Source organism: Seriola aureovittata, chromosome 13 (assembly GCF_021018895.1).
Source record: "Seriola aureovittata isolate HTS-2021-v1 ecotype China chromosome 13, ASM2101889v1, whole genome shotgun sequence".
NCBI classification, from domain to species: Eukaryota; Metazoa; Chordata; class Actinopteri; order Carangiformes; family Carangidae; genus Seriola; species Seriola aureovittata.
Window position 1 is genome coordinate 24,788,223 of NC_079376.1, and position 16,183 is coordinate 24,804,405.

Sequence of the window (16,183 nt, forward strand, 5' to 3'; positions counted from 1 at the left end):
CCGATGGAACTGCATCTTACCTCTCAGCTCTGTTTACCCCAGCAGAAAAAGTCTTTTGGAAGAACTCAACACTTACAAGGATGTTTTACTTTGGAAATTCAGCGTGAAACAAAAAATAAATAAAAATCTCCCCTCTCTTTGCTCTCTCCATAACAATTTCAGCAAACCACAAATTATAAGCCATGATTTCCTTTTTTTTGTTATTGGGTAATACTGGTCAGTGCAGGTGTCATTGATTGTTACCATGGCAACATTGACCTTAGGCCTGAGTTAGACGTTTTTGGCTTGGTCAGTCTTTACTTTGCTTACTTGCGTTCAACTAATCTATGAGCACAATTAAGACCGGACCGACACTACAGACCAGTCTGAAACCGACGCCAACATACGTTCAGAACACTTTAGTTTAATCTTTTAATCTTAATCTATATATAAATATATAAACTGCAAAACCGTCTCCTTTCTCAACTGTCTCTTGTCTGGCCTCTCAGGTCAAAGCTCAAGCTCATGGTCAAGGTCTAGCTCCCCCTAGAGGCCTGCAGCACTTCAGTTGTGTTGTCTGAATATGCAGCTCTTTTTTCTGTTGCATTTGTTTTAGTGGTTTTGTGTGTTTTTGTTGTCGCATCCTTTCTGTATTTTACAGCGTGTTTGCTGTTAATTTTGTTTTGTCTTCCTGCAGCACGTTTTTCATTTGCAACCACGTTCCCTCTGTTGTATTTGTTTTGTATTTTCGTATGTGTTTTTGAATCCGCATCATTTATGAATTTTCAGCTTGTTCCTACTATCAGAAGTGTTTCGGGCCCATCTACCACCACCTCTGAGAATGAGAAGAGACCTTCTCAGCAGAAGCCTGCACAAACTAGAAAGGGTGCCCGCTCTGACCCACCCGATGACATGATGTCAATGACGTCATGTGAAAATGGTCGATGGAAAACTGGTCGTGCAAATGTAACAACTTTTATTTTTGAGCAACCACGCCACCCCCCCAACAAGATGCCGCCATGGGTGGCTGTCCACATGTTGCTATCTAAATCCACCAATGAGGCTGGATTGGAAAACACAGGCTTTCTTTTTCTTGGCAACACAATTCTGTTGTTAGACTGGTAAAAATGTCTGAGTGTCTCTGTCACTGTGTGACGAATGAGACGTACGGTGGTCCACATCTCTGTGGGATTGTGTATACATCTTTATTTACTGCGTAGTTGTGTCATATTTCAGGCCAAAGCCTGGGGGTCTTCCCTGATCCAGGTAAGTTCCAGAGCCGGTCATGCATGAAAGATGAGAGCAGATCTGCAGGAATCTGAAACATTCACAAGGCGAGGCCGGGCTCATTTCTCTGCCGTGCATCAGGTGAATGGAGCAACATTAGACTTGTTTAGAGTGGGAACAGTAGATGCGGCAGAGAAAATAAATCCAGCGGCTGTGTGTGAGCGCAGAGACCTGCACGGTGAAGATCACCGGTTGTGACAGTGTGCTCAGTGGCGATGACTGCAGCACAGAATACAGACCTGTCACCAGATGGAAGCACATTTTTCAGCATGGTTGCCTGCGAAGGGTAGTCTCTGTGTGTGTATGTGTGTGCAAGGAAAAACATTTATATAGTTGCCATGGAGACACTGTCAGTGCACATCAGTGATGGCAGCTTCTGGTATTGCTGAACTTCAGTGTGTAGATTATGCTGTAGCCCCGCCACAATGCCATGCAGATATGATTTATGGCCATGCCACAGCAGTGCAGGAATCAAAATAAAGCCTGATAGAGTGATAACTCTGTGTTTTATGTTTAAGTGGTGACGTTAACAGATTTATTGTCAGTGATTCAGGTGCATAAAGACACAGAACAGATATCATTGGTTCCAAGAGGGGCCCTGTGAAGTGGTAAATGAAGGGGAACGAGCAGTTTTAAATCTGCTGAGTGGCAATAGCAACATGCTATCTGTGCGCTAGCTGCCATGTTGTCAAGCACAATCACTGTATAGTGTTTCAGTGCCAAAGGCAGCCATATCAAGGTAGAATAAAATGTAATGTTTCAGCAGTAATAATACCTAATGTAGAAAATATGATGATTAAAAAGTTTTACTGTTTAATAAAATTCTGAAGGATTCAAGCCAGTTGTTGAAATGCTTACTAAAGATTACTCTTTGGTTTTCAGGGTGGAGAAAAAGTATTTTTGATTTGTATTCATTAATGCGACAGCAGGCAGTCGGGATAAAGTTTTCTTTAGTCTGCAATGTTTCCATGTCAGCAAAATCAGATTCTATCCCAAATGTACCTCCTCATTGATACGCTGTGACCTGTACTTGGAAAGAATCTGGTAAAACCAAGGAGTGACAGTGCTCTACAGGGGAATTAGCTCAAATGGTAGAGCGCTCGCTTAGCATGCGAGAGGTAGTGGGATCGATGCCCACATTCTCCAATAAGCCTCTATTCTTGAAGATCAGGTATCATGTGCAAAGCAATGAGTACTCAGGTACCAGAGAGACAATGAAATGTTGTAAATCCAATATGAGGTAAAGATCAATGGTTGTGAGCCATCATCAGGCACATTAAAACTGCTCGTGGGTTTATAGTACTTAAACATGTATCATTTCAGCAAATATTTTGACATTTCCTATGACGATTGACAGTCAAACAGCATAAATATACTGGTCACGTTACATTCCTTTCCCCAAAAGAAATGCACCTATATTGAAGTCTTCTGGAGAATGCTTCACCATTTGAGCACAAATAAGTAGGGATTTAACAAGAAGCGATACTTTGGTATTTTAGTGCCAAAATTCTCATGGTGCTAGAGATGTGATTCTTCTGTAATTGATGAGGGCAGCATAATAACACTACAAGCCTTCTAGTCTGACAGACTAAATTTACTTGGCGTAAGGGCAAAATTTAACTCTCTAATGTTCCTGCACCTACGTAAAAACCTGAGCCGTTTACCCGGAAATGCTCCTGAGTTCATGACCCGGACAGGCTTTTTCCTCTGAAACTTAATAACCAGAGGACGAGGTGGCCGAGTGGTTAAGGCGATGGACTGCTAATCCATTGTGCTCTGCACGCGTGGGTTCGAATCCCATCCTCGTCGGGATACAGTTTTCTTTAGTCCACCATGTTTACATGTCAGCAAGGTCAGATTCTATCCCAAATGTTCCTCCTCATTGATACGCTATGACCTCTACTTGGAAAGAAGCTGGCAATACCAAGGAGTCACAGTACTCTACAGGGGAATTAGCTCAAATGGTAGAGCGCTCGCTTAGCATGCGAGAGGTAGTGGGATCGATGCCCACATTCTCCAGTAAACCTCTATTCTTGAAGATGAGGTATCATGTGCAAAGCAGTGAGTACTCATCCGACCGGCTTTTTCCTCTGAAACTTATTAACCAGAGGACGCTTGGGTTCGAATCCCATCCTCGTCGGGATAGAGTTTTCTTTAGTCCACAATGTTTACATGTCAGCAAGATCAGATTCTATCCCAAATGTACCTCCTCATTCATACGCTATGACCTGTACTTGGAAAGAACCTCGGAAAACCAAGTAACCGACAGTACCCTACAGGGGAATTAGCTCAAATGGTAGAGCGCTCGCTTAGCATGCGAGAGGTAGTGGGATCGATGCCCACATTCTCCAATAAGCCTCTATTCTTGAAGATGAGGTTTCATGTGCAAAGCAGTGAGTACTCAGGTAACAGAGAGACAATGAAATGCTATCATGTAAGTCCAGTATGAGGTAAAGATCAACAGTTTTGAAGGGTCATCACGCACGTTAACACTGCTCAGGGGTTTATGGTACTGTAAAAACTTACCTTTTCGTCAAATGTTTTGACATTTCCTATGAATGTCAAACAGCATCAATATGCTGGTCACGTTACATTCCTTTCCCCAAAAGAAATGCACCTATATTGAAGTCTTCTGGAGAATGCTTCACCATTTGAGCTCAAATAAGGGATTTAACAAGAAGCGATACTTTGTTATTTTAGTGCCAAAATTCTCTTGGTGCTAGAGATGTGATTCTTTTGTAATTGATGAGGTCAGCATAATAACGCTACAAGCCTTCTAGTCTGACAAACTAGATTTACTTGGCGTAAGGGCTAAATTTAACTCTCTAATGTTCCTGCACCTACGTAAAAACCTGAGCCGTTTACCCGGAAATGCTCCTGAGTTCATGACGCAGACGGCCTTTTTCCTCTAAAACTCAATCAGAGGACGAGGTGGCCGAGTGGTTAAGGCGATGGACTGCTAATCCATTGTGCTTTGCACGTGTGGGTTCGAATCCCATCCTCGTCGAGATACAATTTTCTTTCGTCCACCATGTTTACATGTCAGCAAGGTCAGATTCTATCCCAAACGTTCCTCCTCATTGATACGCTATGACCTCTACTTGGAAAGAAGCTGGCAATACCAAGGAGCTACAGTCCTCTGTAGGGGAATTAGCTCAAATGGTAGAGCGCTCGCTTAGCATGCGAGAGCTAGTGGGATCGATGCCCACATTCTCCAGTAAACCTCTATTCTTGAAGATGAGGTATCATGTGCAAAGCAGTGAGTACTCAGCCGACCGGCTTTTTCCTCTGAAACTTATTAACCAGAGGACGCTTGGGTTCTAATCCCATCCTCGTCGGTATAGAGTTTTCTTTAGTCCACAATGTTTACATGTCAGCAAGATCAGATTCTATCCCAAATGTACCTCCTCAATCATACGCTATGACCTGTACTTGGAAAGAACCTCGGAAAACCAAGTAACCGATAGTACCCTACAGGGGAATTAGCACAAATGGTAGAGCGCTCGCTTAGCATGCGAGAGGTAGTGGGATCGATGCCCACATTCTCCATTAAGCCTCTATTCTTGAAGATGAGGTTTCATGTGCAAAGCAGTGAGTACTCAGGTAACAGAGAGACAATGAAATGCTATCATGTAAGTCCAGTATGAGGTAAAGATCAACAGTTTTGAAGGGTCATCACGCACGTTAACACTGCTCAGGGGTTTATGGTACTGTAAAAACTTACCTTTTCGTCAAATGTTTTGACATTTCCTATGAATGTCAAACAGCATCAATATGCTGGTCACGTTACATTCCTTTCCCCAAAAGAAATGCACCTATATTGAAGTCTTCTGGAGAATGCTTCACCATTTGAGCTCAAATAAGGGATTTAACAAGAAGCGATACTTTGTTATTTTAGTGCCAAAATTCTCTTGGTGCTAGAGATGTGATTCTTCTGTAATTGATGAGGTCAGCATAATAACGCTGCAAGCCTTCTAGTCTGACAAACTAGATTTACTTGGCGTAAGGGCTAAATTTAACTCTCTAATGTTCCTGCACCTACGTAAAAACCTGAGCCGTTTACCCGGAAATGCTCCTGAGTTCATGACGCGGACGGCCTTTTTCCTCTGAAACTCAATCAGAGGACGAGGTGGCCGAGTGGTTAAGGCGATGGACTGCTAATCCATTGTGCTCTGCACGCGTGGGTTCGAATCCCATCCTCGTCGGGATACAATTTTCTTTCGTCCACCATGTTTACATGTCAGCAAGGTCAGATTCTATCCCAAACGTTCCTCCTCATTTATACGCTATGACCTCTACTTGGAAAGAAGCTGGCAATACCAAGGAGCTACAGTCCTCTGCAGGGGAATTAGCTCAAATGGTAGAGCGCTCGCTTAGCATGCGAGAGGTAGTGGGATCGATGCCCACATTCTCCAGTAAACCTCTATTCTTGAAGATGAGGTATCACGTGCAAAGCAGTGAGTACTCAGCCGACCGGCCTTTTCCTCTGAAACTTATTAACCAGAGGACGCGTGGGTTCTAATCCCATCCTCGTCGGTATAGAGTTTTCTTTAGTCCACAATGTTTACATGTCAGCAAGATCAGATTCTATCCCAAATGTACCTCCTCAATCATACGCTATGAACTGTACTTGGAAAGAACCTCGGAAAACCAAGTAACCGATAGTACGCTACAGGGGAATTAGCTCAAATGGTAGAGAGCTCGCTTAGCATGCGAGAGGTAGTGGGATCGATGCCCACATTCTCCATTAAGCCTCTATTCTTGAAGATGAGGTTTCATGTGCAAAGCAGTGAGTACTCAGGTAACAGAGAGACAATGAAATGCTATCATGTAAGTCCAGTATGAGGTAAAGATCAACGGTTTTGAAGGGTCATCACGCACGTTAACACTGCTCAGGGGTTTATGGTACTGTAAAAACTTACCTTTTCGTCAAATGTTTTGACATTTCCTATGAATGTCAAACAGCATCAATATGCTGGTCACGTTACATTCCTTTCCCCAAAAGAAATGCACCTATATTGAAGTCTTCTGGAGAATGCTTCACCATTTGAGCTCAAATAAGTAGGGATTTAACAAGAAGCGATACTTTGTTATTTTAGTGCCAAAATTCTCTTGGTGCTAGAGATGTGATTCTTCTGTAACTGATGAGGGCAGCATAGTAACGCTACAAGCCTTCTAGTCTGACAGACTAGATTTACTTGGCGTAAGGGCTAAATTTAACTCTCAAATGTTCCCACACCTATGTAAAAACCTGAGCCATTTACCTGGAAATGCTTCTGAGTTGATGACCCGGACAGTCCCGGCTCAAAGCCCGACTCTGTAGCCATGTAAACTCTTAGCTCTAAGCTGCTAGCCACAAACTCATGGCTCTTAGTCATGTTTGCACTTTTCGCGTCTTTTATTTTTTGGTTTTCTTAGACGAGGTGGCCGAGTAGTTAAGGCGATGGACTGCTAATCCATTGTGCATGGCACGTGTGGGTTCGAATCCCATCCTCGTCGGGATAGAGTGTTCTTTAGTCCACCATGTTTACATGTCAGCAAGATCAGATTCTATCCCAAATGTTCCTCCTCATTGATACGCTATGACCTGTACTTGGAAAGAACCTGGCAAAACCAAGGAGTCACAGTGCTCTACAGGGGAATTAGCTCAAATGGTAGAGCGCTCGCTTAGCATGCGAGAGGTAGTGGGATCGATGCCCACATTCTCCAGTAAGCCTCTATTCTTGAAGACATGGCATTGTGTGCAAAGCAGTGAGTCTTTACAGACAAGTGAGTACTCAGGTACCAGAGAGACAATAAAATGCCATCCTATGAGGTAAAGATCAATGGTTTTGACATTCCTAGGAAAAATGAGAAAGAAAAGAAGTGAACATTTTATATCCATGACTACTTGATGGATGCATTTCTTGCTGCCTGAAGACAGGTAGAAAGCTTTTCATGTTTTTAAATGTTTTGGACAGCCCATGGACGGAATTTGAACCTGCGACTTTTAAAATGCTCTATTTCGATCTGTATCAAAATCCTTAAATTTTTTATCTACATGCAAGGATCATCTGGCATCTTTTTAGAAATGTTGATATTTTCATGTTAATAAATAATTTCTTATACATATTTCTTTATATTTCATATACATATATTTCCTTTAGTGTAATGATTCTTTTTTTTCTTTTCCCACCTACCTGAAGAAAAGGACTGCACACTGCAAAGGGTTCATCGCATGACCTGGGTACCAGATCTTTGCATTGCTGACCGTCATTCTGAAAATTTTCTTCATGGATATCAGAGACCACTTCCCATATTTACAACTGGAAATTCCTCTTATATGCATGTTTGATTTTCTATGTTTCATATTTCTTTGTCTGTTATTTGTGTCTGTTATTTAACTTGTAAATGGCATACCATGTTACTATGATTGAGTGTTGTCACCATCATCATTATTATATGCATCATATTGTTATTATTATTGCTGTTGTTGTTGTTGTGCTGTTTTCAACAAACTGTCATTAAAAACACTGGTTGTAAATTGCTCTACACAAGTTTTATTTCTTTACAGAAACAGAATCAATGACAGACTTTTGAACAATGTCATTAAAAGAGAACATGAATCATATAATTAAAGCAGAACACAAAAACTTCAAATACAAATCTTTTTCCATATTTTACATTAAAAAGGATAATTTTTTAAACAATTTACAATAAAACTATTATTTACAATTAACTATTTACAAAACATTTTACATTATTATCATTATTATTGTTTAGAAAACTTTCTCATTTCCTCCAGCCATTGGTCTTTTGGCTGTGATTTAGTAATTGGGCAATACACCCTGCCATGCCACTGGCTGTGTCCAGTCTCGGCATTGCGGAACTGCCCACACTTCTTGCATGTGTTTGCCTCGACAGTTCGTCTATACGGCCTCTTTAGGGTGGCCCCGGTTTGCACTGTGGCAGGTGAACTGGATTGTGGGTTGGTGCCCTGACCAGCTGCCCCAGGAAGGACTAACTGAACCACTCCAGCTGGTGTGACAACCTGAGGTGCAAGAAACGGTCCTGGTGCTGGGGGTGTAGCAAGCAACTGCCCCATCACTTGTTCCCTTGGCAAGATGGGATGTGGGCGTGCCTGCCTCTGTTGTGCCTGGCCTGCTGTACTCGTTGGCAGCCAGTACTGATGTTCCTCCCTTGCCTGCATGGGTTCATCCGGGAGTACTCTCGCCTCCTGAAGAGGCTGTGCAGACCAAGGGAGGGCTGGAGGCAATGCAGTACCCTGGAGCAGCACAGCGAGCCCCTCCCTCTTGCTCTTGCTGTTGTGCCACATGAGTGTGTTTTGATTGACCTCAAACAACTGTATGTCTGTCCCCTGCATCACCAGAGCATTCCCAACCACAAGCTGTCTGATTCTATGGTAGTCCCTAAGAATTAAGGACCACCTTGAATCAGTGGTCTTGCCTCTCCTCAGTGGGCTTGGATGCAGATCACATAGTCTTATAAAAATGTTCTGCGCCAACGGACTGCAGTCGGGCCACTGGGCAGAGGCACTACTTGCACCTAATGTGCAACGGGTGGCGCTCTCCACACCGGGGGTCTTTGAGGGCTTCTTCAGTAACCTAAACCGGCCACTCAGAAGTCTGTCCCAATGGCGAGCTTCATAAACCACCCGCTGCTTGTCACCTTCATCCAGAGCCTGCCACAGTGAAATTATTGTGTCTGCCTGCTGGTTGCTGAGACACAGGGAGGTCAGATCCCGAAGCTCCACCAAGTACTCTGCAAGGCTGTCCACGTGCTGGCACCCAGGGATATTCTGTTCATCAACAGCCTGTGCAAATGATTAAAAAGTTTAGATAGCAATGTAAAACCTTCACTGACACTGAATTTTAATGACACTTGTGTTGTGGATTTAAGAACTACGTAAAAATATGTACTCAAAAATAGTTAAGAGTTAGGCTCATGTTCATATTCATACATTCTCAAATTAACACACTAATGCTTACCATATCTTCATCTTCAGCTTGAATATAAACTCCAGCTACAGAAGATAAAGTACAGGGCAGAGCCAGGGTGGATGGACCGGGAGCCAGGGTGGATGAGCGGGAGCCAGGGTGGATAGACCGGGAGTTGTGGAGGAGATGCTGGAGGCCAGACCTGATGTGACAGTGGAGGGACCTTGAGTCGGAGAGGCTTGAGCATGAGGGACCTCCAGCACTGTGGGATCATCTGAGATATCAGAGAATCCCTCATCTTCCTCTATTTTGTCCTCCACATCATGCTGCTCGATGAGCTGAGCCGTCTCCTCTGAATCAGGGTGCATATCCTGCAGCACCTGACCAGTCTGCTGGAACAGATACTGCACCCCGATGAGCTCTCCTGAAACAATATGCATAAAGTGATTCATTTACAAATGTTTATAAAATGAATAAAGGATTTTAAAACTGAGTTACATTACCAATAAGTTCACAAGTGCTTACCAGTGTAACAGGAGGGTGGGCAGAACTGTGGTGCCACATTCCTGCCAAACAGCTTCTGGTAATTTTTGTTCACGCAGTGAAGCAGGTCACCAGAATAGCTGCGTAGGGGAGATGGTCCAGAGGATAGGGCTGCAGCACCACGGTCCTGGTTCCACCTGTGTAGTCCTTCCAACAGGTAAATCTGGAAATTCACACTGTTGGCACTGGTCCCTAGTAATACATTATTAAAAATGTAATCATGAAATATTCTTGGATTACACAACACAAAACATGAACGAAGATGTCTAACAGAAACAAACCTGGTATGAAGCGGTTTAAGTGGAGGTGAAAAGACTCCAAAGATGTAGAGCCTCTGGCACATCTGTAGATGGGAAGGTGCACTCCTCCCTTTGTGAGCTCCCCTGTCTTGGTGTAGAGGGCAACACCTGGCAGGTCCTGGATGCACTTAACATGCTTTTTCTGGACCCTCCAGATGTGCTCCATCCTCTCACTGTTGAACAGGGGAACTCCAAGGGAGTCGTTGCCACTGCTTCCCATGCACAGCCGGAGCAGCTCCTCCAGCAGCTGATCAGTGGTCTCCTCACCACGGGTCCTCCTCCGGCAGTGGAGAGCCAGCTCCTCCCTCGAAAGGTATTTGCGGATGTCGCCATCAGCAGGGAGAGACAAGCCCTGGGACTGAAGCTGTAGTTTTTTAGCCTCGCACAACTGAGCTAAATCAGCAGCACCATGTTTACATTTCAGCAAGATCGGATTCTTTCCCAAATGTTCATCCTCATTGATACGCTGTGACCTGTACTTGGAAAGAACCTAGCAAAACCATGGAATCACCATACTCTACAGGGGAATTAGCTCAAATGGTAGAGGGCTCGCTTAGCATGCGAGAGGTAGTGGGATCGATGCCCACATTCTCCAGTAAGCCTCTGTTCTTGACGACAAAGCATCGTTTGCAAAGCAGTGAGTCTTTACACACCAGCCCAGTGGACAAATAAATGAGTACTCAGGTACTTGAGAGACAATGAAATGCCATCCTATGAGGTAAAGATCAATGGTTTTGAAGGGTCATCACGCACGGTAACACTGCTCAGGGGTTTATGGTACTGTAAAAATGTATCATTTTTGCAAACATTTTGATATTTCTTATGAAGATTGAGAGTCAAACAGCATAAATATACTGGTCACGTTACATTCCTTTCCCCAAAAGAAATGCACCTGTATTGAAGTCTTCTGCAGAATGCTTCACCGTTTGAGCTCAAATAAATATGGATTTAACAAGATCCGATAATTTGGTATTTTAGTGCCAAAATTCTCTTGATGCTAGAGATGTGATTCTTCTGTAATTGATGAGGGCAGCATAATAACGCTACAAGCCTTCTAGTCTGACAGACTAGAGTTAGTTGGCGTAAGGGCTAAATTAAGCTCTCAAATGATCCTGCACCTACGTAAAAACCTGAGCTGTTTACCCGGAAACGCTCCTGAGTTCATGACCCGCGCCGGCTTTTTCCTTTGAAACTTATTAACCAGAGGACGAGGTGGCCGAGTGGTTAAGGCGATGGACTGCTAATCCATTGTGCTCTGCACGCGTGGGTTCGAATCCCATCCTCGTCGGGATAGAGTTTTCTTTAGTTTACCATGTTTACATTTCAGCAAGATCGGATTCTTTCCCAAATGTTCATCCTCATTGATACGCTGTGACCTGTAATTGGAAAGAACCTGGCAAAACCATGGAATCACCATACTCTACAGGGGAATTAGCTCAAATGGTAGAGCGCTCGCTTAGCATGCGAGAGGTAGTGGGATCGATGCCCACATTCTCCAGTAAACCTCTATTCTTGAAGAGGAGGCATCGTGTGCAAAGCAGTGAGTCTTTACACACCAGCCCAGTGGACAAATAAATGAGTACTCAGGTACTAGAGAGACAATGAAATGCCACCCTATGAGTCCAGTATGAGGTAAAGATCAATGGTTTTGAAGGGTCATCACGCACGTTAACTGTGCTCAGTAGTTTATGGTACTGTAAAAATGTATAATTTTTGCAAACATTTTGATATTTCTTATGAAGATTGAGAGTCAAACAGCATAAATATACTGGTCACGTTACATTCCTTTCCCCAAAAGAAATGCACCTGTATTGAAGTCTTCTGCAGAATGCTTCACCGTTTGAGCTCAAATAAATATGGATTTAACAAGATCCGATAATTTGGTATTTTAGTGCCAAAATTCTCTTGATGCTAGAGATGTGATTCTTCTGTAATTGATGAGGGCAGCATAATAACGCTACAAGCCTTCTAGTCTGACAGACTAGAGTTAGTTGGCGTAAGGGCTAAATTAAGCTCTCAAATGATCCTGCACCTACGTAAAAACCTGAGCTGTTTACCCGGAAACGCTCCTGAGTTCATGACCCGCGCCGGCTTTTTCCTTTGAAACTTATTAACCAGAGGACGAGGTGGCCGAGTGGTTAAGGCGATGGACTGCTAATCCATTGTGCTCTGCACGCGTGGGTTCGAATCCCATCCTCGTCGGGATAGAGTTTTCTTTAGTTCACCATGTTTACATTTCAGCAAGATCGGATTCTTTCCCAAATGTTCATCCTCATTGATACGCTGTGACCTGTACTTGGAAAGAACCTGGCAAAACCATGGAATCACCATACTCTACAGGGGAATTAGCTCAAATGGTAGAGCGCTCGCTTAGCATGCGAGAGGTAGTGGGATCGATGCCCATATTCTCCAGTAAATCTCTATTCTTGAAGAGGACGCATTGTGTGCAAAGCAGTGAGTCATTACACACCAGCCCAGTGGACAAATAAATGAGTAATCAGGTACTAAAGAGACAATGAAATACCATCCTATGAGGTAAAGATCAATTGTTTGGAAGGGTCATCACGCACGTTAACACTGCTAAGGGGTTTATATTTCCTATGAAGATTGAGAGTCAAACAGCATAAATATACTGGTCACATTACATTCCTTTCCCCAAAAGAAATACACCTGTATTGAAGTCTTGTGGAGAATGCTTCACCATTTGAGCTCAAATAAGTAGCGATTTAACAAAAAGCGATACTATGGTATTTTAGTGCCAAAATTCTCTTGGTGCTAGAGATGTGATTCTTTTGCAATTGATGAGGGCAGCATTATAACGCTACAAGCCTTCTAGTCTGACAGACTGGACTTACTTGGCGTAAGGGCTAAATTAAGCTCTCAAATGTTTCTGCACCTACGTAAAAACCTGAGCCGTTTACCTGGAAACGCTCCTGAGTTCATGACCCTCGCCTGCTTTTTCCTTTGAAACTTATTAACCAGAGGATGAGGTGGCCGAGTGGTTAAGGCGATGGACTGCTAATCCATTGTGCTCTGCACGCGTGGGTTCGAATCCCATCCTCGTCGGGATAGAGTTTTCTTTAGTCCACCATGTTTACATGTCAGCAAGATCAGATTCTATCCCAAATGTTCCTCCTCATTGATACACTGTGACGTGTAATTGGAAAGAACCTGGCAAAACCATGGAATCACCATACTCTACAGGGGAATTAGCTCAAATGGTAGAGCGCTCGCTTAGCATGCGAGAGGTAGTGGGATCGATGCCCACATTCTCCAGTAAACCTCTATTCTTGAAGAGGAGGCATCGTGTGCAAAGCAGTGAGTCTTTACACACCAGCCCTGTGGACAAATAAATGAGTACTCAGGTACTAGAGAGACAATGAAATGCCATCCTATGAGTCCAGTATGAGGTAAAGATCAATGGTTTTGAAGGGTCATCACGCACGTTAACTGTGCTCAGTGGTTTATGGTACTGTAAAAATGTATCATTTTTGCAAACACTTTGATATTTCTTATGAAGATTGACAGTCAAACAGCATAAATATACTGGTCACGTTACATTCCTTTCCCCAAAAGAAATGCACCTGTATTGAAGTCTTCTGCAGAATGCTTCACCGTTTGAGCTCAAATAAATATGGATTTAACAAGATCCGATAATTTGGTATTTTAGTGCCAAAATTCTCTTGATGCTAGAGATGTGATTCTTCTGTAATTGATGAGGGCAGCATAATAACGCTACAAGCCTTCTAGTCTGACAGACTAGAGTTAGTTGGCGTAAGGGCTAAATTAAGCTCTCAAATGATCCTGCACCTACGTAAAAACCTGAGCTGTTTACCCGGAAACGCTCCTGAGTTCATGACCCGCGCCGGCTTTTTCCTTTGAAACTTATTAACCAGAGGACGAGGTGGCCGAGTGGTTAAGGCGATGGACTGCTAATCCATTGTGCTCTGCACGCGTGGGTTCGAATCCCATCCTCGTCGGGATAGAGTTTTCTTTAGTTCACCATGTTTACATTTCAGCAAGATCGGATTCTTTCCCAAATGTTCATCCTCATTGATACGCTGTGACCTGTACTTGGAAAGAACCTGGCAAAACCATGGAATCAGCATACTCTACAGGGGAATTAGCTCAAATGGTAGAGCGCTCGCTTAGCATGCGAGAGGTAGTGGGATCGATGCCCATATTCTCCAGTAAATCTCTATTCTTGAAGAGGACGCATTGTGTGCAAAGCAGTGAGTCATTACACACCAGCCCAGTGGACAAATAAATGAGTAATCAGGTACTAAAGAGACAATGAAATACCATCCTATGAGGTAAAGATCAATTGTTTGGAAGGGTCATCACGCACGTTAACACTGCTAAGGGGTTTATATTTCCTATGAAGATTGAGAGTCAAACAGCATAAATATACTGGTCACATTACATTCCTTTCCCCAAAAGAAATACACCTGTATTGAAGTCTTGTGGAGAATGCTTCACCATTTGAGCTCAAATAAGTAGCGATTTAACAAAAAGCGATACTATGGTATTTTAGTGCCAAAATTCTCTTGGTGCTAGAGATGTGATTCTTTTGCAATTGATGAGGGCAGCATTATAACGCTACAAGCCTTCTAGTCTGACAGACTGGACTTACTTGGCGTAAGGGCTAAATTAAGCTCTCAAATGTTTCTGCACCTACGTAAAAACCTGAGCCGTTTACCTGGAAACGCTCCTGAGTTCATGACCCTCGCCTGCTTTTTCCTTTGAAACTTATTAACCAGAGGATGAGGTGGCCGAGTGGTTAAGGCGATGGACTGCTAATCCATTGTGCTCTGCACGCGTGGGTTCGAATCCCATCCTCGTCGGGATAGAGTTTTCTTTAGTCCACCATGTTTACATGTCAGCAAGATCAGATTCTATCCCAAATGTTCCTCCTCATTGATACACTGTGACGTGTAATTGGAAAGAACCTGGCAAAACCATGGAATCACCATACTCTACAGGGGAATTAGCTCAAATGGTAGAGCGCTCGCTTAGCATGCGAGAGGTAGTGGGATCGATGCCCACATTCTCCAGTAAACCTCTATTCTTGAAGAGGAGGCATCGTGTGCAAAGCAGTGAGTCTTTACACACCAGCCCAGTGGACAAATAAATGAGTACTCAGGTACTAGAGAGACAATGAAATGCCATCCTATGAGTCCAGTATGAGGTAAAGATCAATGGTTTTGAAGGGTCATCACGCACGTTAACTGTGCTCAGTGGTTTATGGTACTGTAAAAATTTATCATTTTTGCAAACACTTTGATATTTCTTATGAAGATTGACAGTCAAACAGCATAAATATACTGGTCAAGTTACATTCCTTTCCCCAAAAGAAATGCACCTGTATTGAAGTCTTCTGGAGAATGCTTCACCGTTTGAGCTCAAATAAATATGGATTTAACAAGATCCGATAATTTGGTATTTTAGTGCCAAAATTCTCTTGATGCTAGAGATGTGATTCTTCTGTAATTGATGAGGGCAGCATAATAACGCTACAAGCCTTCTAGTCTGACAGACTAGAGTTAGTTGGCGTAAGGGCTAAATTAAGCTCTCAAATGATCCTGCACCTACGTAAAAACCTGAGCTGTTTACCCGGAAACGCTCCTGAGTTCATGACCCGCGCCGGCTTTTTCCTTTGAAACTTATTAAACAGAGGACGAGGTGGCCGAGTGGTTAAGGCGATGGACTGCTAATCCATTGTGCTCTGCACGCGTGGGTTCGAATCCCATCCTCGTCGGGATAGAGTTTTCTTTAGTCCACCATGTTTACATTTCAGCAAGATCGGATTCTTTCCCAAATGTTCATCCTCATTGATACGCTGTGACCTGTACTTGGAAAGAACCTGGCAAAACCATGGAATCAGCATACTCTACAGGGGAATTAGCTCAAATGGTAGAGCGCTCGCTTAGCATGCGAGAGGTAGTGGGATCGATGCCCATATTCTCCAGTAAATCTCTATTCTTGAAGAGGAGGCATCGTGTGCAAAGCAGTGAGTCTTTACACACCAGCCCAGTGGACAAATAAATGAGTAATCAGGTACTAAAGAGACAATGAAATACCATCCTATGAGGTAAAGATCAATTGTTTGGAAGCGTCATCACGCACGTTAACACTGCT

General features: G+C 43.3%; 21 non-coding genes across 21 annotated transcripts; all 21 read left to right on the plus strand.

The window, feature by feature from the left end:
- Positions 1–2,339: 2,339 nt before the first annotated feature.
- trnaa-agc (transfer RNA alanine (anticodon AGC)) lies at positions 2,340–2,412 on the plus strand. The gene has a single exon. It is a non-coding gene; the product is annotated as a tRNA-Ala (tRNA).
- Positions 2,413–2,993: 581 nt separating this feature from the next.
- On the plus strand, positions 2,994–3,075 carry trnas-gcu (transfer RNA serine (anticodon GCU)). Its single transcript has one exon. It is a non-coding gene; the product is annotated as a tRNA-Ser (tRNA).
- Positions 3,076–3,212: 137 nt separating this feature from the next.
- On the plus strand, positions 3,213–3,285 carry trnaa-agc (transfer RNA alanine (anticodon AGC)). The gene has a single exon. It is a non-coding gene; the product is annotated as a tRNA-Ala (tRNA).
- Positions 3,286–3,544: 259 nt separating this feature from the next.
- trnaa-agc (transfer RNA alanine (anticodon AGC)) lies at positions 3,545–3,617 on the plus strand. The gene has a single exon. It is a non-coding gene; the product is annotated as a tRNA-Ala (tRNA).
- A 574-nt stretch (positions 3,618–4,191) lies between these two features.
- Positions 4,192–4,273, plus strand: trnas-gcu (transfer RNA serine (anticodon GCU)). The gene has a single exon. It is a non-coding gene; the product is annotated as a tRNA-Ser (tRNA).
- A 1,116-nt stretch (positions 4,274–5,389) lies between these two features.
- trnas-gcu (transfer RNA serine (anticodon GCU)) lies at positions 5,390–5,471 on the plus strand. Its single transcript has one exon. It is a non-coding gene; the product is annotated as a tRNA-Ser (tRNA).
- Positions 5,472–5,608: 137 nt separating this feature from the next.
- Positions 5,609–5,681, plus strand: trnaa-agc (transfer RNA alanine (anticodon AGC)). Its single transcript has one exon. It is a non-coding gene; the product is annotated as a tRNA-Ala (tRNA).
- A 1,002-nt stretch (positions 5,682–6,683) lies between these two features.
- Positions 6,684–6,765, plus strand: trnas-gcu (transfer RNA serine (anticodon GCU)). Its single transcript has one exon. It is a non-coding gene; the product is annotated as a tRNA-Ser (tRNA).
- Positions 6,766–6,902: 137 nt separating this feature from the next.
- trnaa-agc (transfer RNA alanine (anticodon AGC)) lies at positions 6,903–6,975 on the plus strand. Its single transcript has one exon. It is a non-coding gene; the product is annotated as a tRNA-Ala (tRNA).
- A 4,276-nt stretch (positions 6,976–11,251) lies between these two features.
- On the plus strand, positions 11,252–11,333 carry trnas-gcu (transfer RNA serine (anticodon GCU)). Its single transcript has one exon. It is a non-coding gene; the product is annotated as a tRNA-Ser (tRNA).
- Positions 11,334–11,470: 137 nt separating this feature from the next.
- Positions 11,471–11,543, plus strand: trnaa-agc (transfer RNA alanine (anticodon AGC)). Its single transcript has one exon. It is a non-coding gene; the product is annotated as a tRNA-Ala (tRNA).
- A 622-nt stretch (positions 11,544–12,165) lies between these two features.
- Positions 12,166–12,247, plus strand: trnas-gcu (transfer RNA serine (anticodon GCU)). The gene has a single exon. It is a non-coding gene; the product is annotated as a tRNA-Ser (tRNA).
- A 137-nt stretch (positions 12,248–12,384) lies between these two features.
- On the plus strand, positions 12,385–12,457 carry trnaa-agc (transfer RNA alanine (anticodon AGC)). The gene has a single exon. It is a non-coding gene; the product is annotated as a tRNA-Ala (tRNA).
- A 572-nt stretch (positions 12,458–13,029) lies between these two features.
- Positions 13,030–13,111, plus strand: trnas-gcu (transfer RNA serine (anticodon GCU)). The gene has a single exon. It is a non-coding gene; the product is annotated as a tRNA-Ser (tRNA).
- A 137-nt stretch (positions 13,112–13,248) lies between these two features.
- On the plus strand, positions 13,249–13,321 carry trnaa-agc (transfer RNA alanine (anticodon AGC)). Its single transcript has one exon. It is a non-coding gene; the product is annotated as a tRNA-Ala (tRNA).
- Positions 13,322–13,943: 622 nt separating this feature from the next.
- On the plus strand, positions 13,944–14,025 carry trnas-gcu (transfer RNA serine (anticodon GCU)). Its single transcript has one exon. It is a non-coding gene; the product is annotated as a tRNA-Ser (tRNA).
- A 137-nt stretch (positions 14,026–14,162) lies between these two features.
- trnaa-agc (transfer RNA alanine (anticodon AGC)) lies at positions 14,163–14,235 on the plus strand. The gene has a single exon. It is a non-coding gene; the product is annotated as a tRNA-Ala (tRNA).
- A 572-nt stretch (positions 14,236–14,807) lies between these two features.
- trnas-gcu (transfer RNA serine (anticodon GCU)) lies at positions 14,808–14,889 on the plus strand. The gene has a single exon. It is a non-coding gene; the product is annotated as a tRNA-Ser (tRNA).
- Positions 14,890–15,026: 137 nt separating this feature from the next.
- trnaa-agc (transfer RNA alanine (anticodon AGC)) lies at positions 15,027–15,099 on the plus strand. The gene has a single exon. It is a non-coding gene; the product is annotated as a tRNA-Ala (tRNA).
- A 622-nt stretch (positions 15,100–15,721) lies between these two features.
- trnas-gcu (transfer RNA serine (anticodon GCU)) lies at positions 15,722–15,803 on the plus strand. The gene has a single exon. It is a non-coding gene; the product is annotated as a tRNA-Ser (tRNA).
- A 137-nt stretch (positions 15,804–15,940) lies between these two features.
- On the plus strand, positions 15,941–16,013 carry trnaa-agc (transfer RNA alanine (anticodon AGC)). The gene has a single exon. It is a non-coding gene; the product is annotated as a tRNA-Ala (tRNA).
- The last annotated feature ends 170 nt before the right edge of the window (positions 16,014–16,183 follow it).